The sequence below is a fragment of the Adiantum capillus-veneris genome, chromosome 24 (genome assembly GCF_014529385.1).
Source record: "Adiantum capillus-veneris isolate H3 chromosome 24, ASM1452938v2, whole genome shotgun sequence".
Classification (NCBI taxonomy): Eukaryota; Viridiplantae; Streptophyta; class Polypodiopsida; order Polypodiales; family Pteridaceae; genus Adiantum; species Adiantum capillus-veneris.
Genome location: NC_140954.1, coordinates 24,425,520 through 24,431,519, shown reverse-complemented (window position 1 = coordinate 24,431,519; position 6,000 = coordinate 24,425,520).

Here is a 6,000-nt window from a genome sequence, read left to right as displayed (position 1 = left end):
ACGGATGGCACATATGGTCTCATGGATGACTTTGTTTATCTCGACGACGAGGATAGGGGTTTAGCCTTAGGGTTTCCCCCCAACCTCTACAATATCCTATTCCCTGGACTCTCTAGGGGGAGTGCAAATAATTAGGTTAGGGTTCCTTATGTTTTTTGTTGTGTTCAATAAGTGTTGGTACCTTTTCCCACTAACGTGCCTCCTGGAGGTATTCCTTTTGTTTCCTAGTGTGTACAAGAGCGTGTTGCTATTGATAGGATTTGGACCTTCATGGAATCTTTATCGTGACTCACTCTTCAAATCAAGCGCGACCATCGACACAAACAGGTGTTTCTTGTCCATTAGCATTGCCCCTTATCTTTTTTGCATCTATGATTGTCTGCTTTAATTGTGATTGGTAGCCTAATATTCACCGCATTTGCTTAGTATCAAACATTTAATTCAATGTAATTTTTTGTCATAATCACTTGTCTAGGTTTAAAAATCAAGTAGTCCAACTAAGCTAGTTTGACCAAGTTAGGTGCTAGATATCTTCTCTTAATTCCATGGGGAATAACTTCCTAATATGGCTCACGGACACCCCATCACCTACGACGGACGTGTATTATGTATTTGGTAGAGTCAAGTACCGGGCTTGTCGGACCAATAGGAAAAGGGTAAGAGTGATCGCTGATGAGAGGCGCACTCTAACTGGGACATTCAAGGGATTAGTTGGCTAAGCATGGGCGCCCAAGTGTGAATGGGGTGAGCTCATATAAAAGCCAACTAAACCTAAAATTCACTCATTCTCTCATTTGTGCAATAGAAGAGTGCTCTTGCTCCATCTCCATCTCCATCTTCTTCTTCTTAACCTCCTTGTGTGTGTGTGTATGTGTGTGTGTGTGTGTGTGTGTGTGTGTGAGAGAGAGAGAGAGAGAGAGTGATCGAGCATTGCTACGAAGGCACGGCGGCGGTGAAGCGGTTGAGCGCGGCACGACTGTAGCTTCTTCTTCATCGCGGCGAGGAATCCACCACGAAGGCGAGCGTAGAGCGGTGAGTGACACACCCTTTGCTCTCTTGAGCTTGCTAGATTAGTCTTGTTGTGTGCTTGGAGCCATTTGTGGCTCGCACACGGTGTATCGGCAAGTCCCTTGCTTCGACAGTGCGGCAAGGAGTGCACAACATCAAGGACAAAGATCCAATTTGGGTACTAGCATCAAAAGAACCACGACAAGAAAAAGTCACAAGTTGGATAGCATCAAACAGTTCAATCACTGCTCAAGGCTACTATGATGAGAACATCAAAGTATGGGTCAAAAAACCAAAGGTACCAGCTTGGACATACCCAACATGTGGTATCTCTTCACAACAAGATCAACAGGGCATCAAGCGCAGGTCTAACTGTTCATATAGGAGTAAAAATAGGTACACGAAGAAGAAGCAAAGACCTTCCAAGCAACAAACATTGAAGCAGTTGTGGGTACCAAAGTCAGAGCTCTGCGGTGAAAATACCTCACAAAGTCAAGCTAAGGTCACACAGCAAGCAGTGCAACGAATGATCCCAGTCAAGCTACTGGAAGCACAAGGATACTATACAGGTAACACTCAAATTTGGTTGCCAAATATTAAAGCTTCCCCTGAGATCATGAAGAAAACTCATGTAGCACAACATGCCCAACAACGACAACCCAACTACACAACCATGAGTGCTACAACTCCAAGGTGGATCCCTCGTATTTTACTATAGGAGCAAGGCTTTTACAAAGGTAACAACAATATTTGGACACTGAAGCCAAAGGACCATCAAGTCAAACAAGCAACAAGGCAAGTGGAAAAGCAGGTCACACAAGGACCAAGGACAACTTGGATTCCAAAACCTATAGCCGGAACTCAACAACAGAGGCCCACAACTACTCTACATCCTCTTATCAACAAAGGTAAAGCAATGATACAAGAAGAAGTCATAGTTTTAAAGAACACAGTCTGGAAGAAGACTTCATCAACCATTGCTTCAACCTCAAAACCTATCTCACCACGCAACATCAGTGTGCTACCAAAGCATGAAGAGCAGGTATTTGTCAATGTATTTGACAAAATGGAATGACAAAACCAAACCAAAGAGAATGGCCTAAACCTCAATAGCATATGGAATTGGATTTCAGGACGTGATCAGGTAAGTCCAAGTCGCCATTAAAAATACATGGCACAAGAGTCTAGAGTCGGGCAGCTGAGCCACTAAATAAGCAAAGTGTCAGACCCAAGCTTCAAGTCTAATATTTTCTCTGTGGTCTATGATTCTAGCTAATAGATATAAGCTCAAGCTGGAGAGTTGAGCATACATAAAGTCATGTCACTCATGCTCGAAGAGGTGAGCATAAGAGTCAAAGTCTACTATTTTAAATGGTGGAGTGGCGGAGTAGTCCAGAAAACACTCAACGCACATGAACACAGTGAGGAGAGTGGAAAAAACCTCGTCGACCAAAACCCTCCTTGTGAATAACGGTAGCTCTTGAAGTCAAATATATTTTTGCTTCTCTAGCTACGTTCACTCCTGGAAGCACCCATTCAAACTCTTCTCGCACAACATATTGTTTCTCATGCATCTATCTGTGCAAGCATATACAATGTCCCATCATTGGACATTTGCATTTGACACGATTTGTGTTGCACCCATGCACTTACACAACAAAATGACGATGACGAAGCGGTAACATGTTTCATGAGCATTTTCTCAACAACAATGACTCTGACTTCAAGCTACTAACACTTATCCAATGTATATCCAGTCAATAATAGTAGCCATACGGCCATAAGTACTTTAACTCAACAAAACTCGGTTACATCAAAACATAAGTACATATAGCCTCACATTTAATTGTGACTAAAGGCATTTTTTTCCCACTGGGTTTTTCCCTTTAGTCCCATCCAGGTATCTAAGACCTTCATTTTGTAATATACGCCACATTTTATTTTTACTATTTTATTTTTCTTATAAAAACACAGAAAAGCAGACCAACGACATCCCCAAACAACTACATGCTCATCAACTAGAAGATCAAAGGGGAACGGACCAGAAAAAAATAAAAAAGGCTTCAAGATTACAGGTACACATGCAAGATGACACCCCAAGAACAAACAATACAGAGCTGCCAAGATAATGACTTGCTGCAACAACAAACCTCACTCAACCTATTCACGCTACAACAACCAATCGGAGGGGGAGAGCTATGGCTTCAACTACACTACATGTATAAGAAAAAGGTAACTCTACAACATACAAAGCATCTAATCGAAGCAACTGCAACAACAAAAGCTTCAACCAACACCACAACATGAAGCACTCGTCAAGGCCACTGCAGACATAGGGTCTTGTCGGGGATGACAAGACTTCGGAGGGGGAGAGTGTTGACATGTCAACCTTTCAACGACGCTTCCACAAAGATTCCATGAAGATTCCTCAAAGATTCTCTAAAGATACTGATCAAGTGATGAATATGAAGATGGATGTTGTAATGTGAAGATACAAGCTCATGGACATCATTGAATATCCCTTTATTATTATTTTGAGCTTGTACGGCCACTTTTGTAATGTTTACGGGAACTTCATATTTTAAGTCGGCAATTGTATTTTGGCCACAGATGCTTGTTGGATGAGCAAAGCCAGCTCACGGTGTTGTAATTAATCTCTATAGAAGCCTAGGGACAAATAATGTCATTTTGGTCGGACATTAGGTTTTCTAAGGCTTAGTATATAAGCCAAAACCTAAAGCTTTGTAACGGGACTTCTAATAATCTCATCTACTGTCTGTGAGTGAGCGTACTGTGTACGAGAGAGAGGGAGAGCTTCTTCTTGACGCTACATGTGTACCAGTGGTCAAAATCGAGTACAGAGAAGTGTAGCGTGTTGCCCCCGACAAGAGCTACGCGCCAATACCTACATTGCGTGCATACGGTCCGGTTTTGCGAGCTCCATCTACGAGCTTCATCTGGTGATTCGGTGAGCATGCGTTGTCCGTTTCTGCATATCAGCATATCCACGCGTTCGAATTGAGTAGAGCTACACATTAGGCACTTTAGTTTTTGGAAACGATGACCTGCAAATTTCGGCCAGACATCCTACGCGATTTTGCACCGAGTATTTTGGGTTGAGATTTTGGTTCATGGACCTTAGGGAGAGCGACCTATTGGTGTTAGTACGGTCTCCTTCAAGTTTTGTGGTGTTTCGAGACTGTTTGATGGGTGTTTGGCTCTTGTAAGCGTTGTAGGAAATCTCTTCTTAAGCACTCTTGAAGGCTGTAGCTTAGACATTGGGTAGAGACCTTTGTAGGAATTAGTCAAGAGTCGGTCGAGTGTAGATTGACACCCTATGCTTGCTTCCACGCGCCTGCGGGTGGAGCTCCATCCTCAGTTGACATTATATGTTAGGTGAGTTCTCGCTATGCTGACATTCGTCACAGCGTATCCGTCCAACACACACACACAAACACACAAACACATACACACACACATCCTTTGCATTTTTCTCTTACAGTGGAATGGAAAGAATAAAGGCAACAGCAAGGAAGGCAGGGAAAGGACCAGGGCTTGCGAAGAAAGCATGTGGAAGGTCCTTGTCCATTATTGTCACCCGGTGAGCTCAAGAGAGTATGTTGGATATACGATAAGCTCCTTATCCCTAATGAGTTATTGACCCTAAAATGAAGATATATTGCTTATACTACCAGGCCCATGGGATCATGGGGTTAAGAATCATGAGTTTACTCATGATGTGAACACCAGAGCTAGAGCTGAGCAAGAAGAAAGACATTTCAGTGGTGGAAGTTCAAATGTAAATTCCAATGAGGCAAATGTACAGCCTATGACGGTTTTCAAAAATATTGTGACAGATCAGCCTATTAATGATGCAGATGTACATGATGTACTTGATGAGAAAAGGTCTAAAAATGAGCAGGCTAGAGGTATGCCAAAATGGTTGGTGCATACATTGCATGACAGTAAATTGGATGCACCTTTGTCTAGTCGTACTTGTTAAGGCTCTTGCCATGCATCTTATGCATCCGATTTTTATGCTTTGGTTGTGTCTAGCTCACATGATGTTGAGGAACCTCTCTCTTTTGATGAAGCACATAATTCAAAAAATTGGATGGCTACCATGCAATCATAGTATGATCCACCTATAGAAAATGACACATGGACTTTATGTGATTTTCCTCTTGGAAAATCACAAGTTGAAATGCAAGCCGGATGGTGAGGTTGATCGCCATAAGGCTCGACATGTTGCAAAATGTTATGCATAGCAAAAAGGCATAGATTATGAAGAAACTTTTGCTCCCACTTGTCGTATGACTACTGCTCATTTTCTATGTGCATTGGCAGCTCATTTTGGTTGGGATGTACATCAATTAGACATTGTTACTGCTTTGTTGAATGGTGACATATTTGAGGAAGTTTATGTAACCCAACCTCGCGATTTTGTCATGAAAGGAAAAGAGGACAAAGTGTGCAGATGTTAGAAGGCTTTGTATGGGTTGAAGCAATCTCCTCGTGCTTGGTATGAGAAAGCTGACACTCATTTGGTCAAACGAGGCTTTTGCAACAGTCCAACAAAAAGCACATTGTATCTAAAGCATAAGGGTTATGTACTTCTCATTGTGGTTCTTTATGTAGATGATTTGCTGATCACTAGACCAAATGGTCATTGTGGTTCTCTATGTAGATGATCATTGTATCTAAAGCATAAGGGTGATGTACTTCTCATTGTGGTTCTTTATGTAGATGATTTGCTGATCACTGGACCAAATGAAAGACATATTGCTGAATTTAAGGCTGATTTGAATGCTACTTTCAAGATGAAAGATTTGGGGCTGTTGCATCATTACTTGGGTATACAATTTAAGCAGTGTGATGGTGGTATTTCCTTGTGTCAGAAAAGCTACATAGAGACATTGCTATGTAAGTTTGGACTTGAGGATTGCAAACCTATTGCACTCCCATCAAAATAGGCTTGAAATTGAGTCTTCA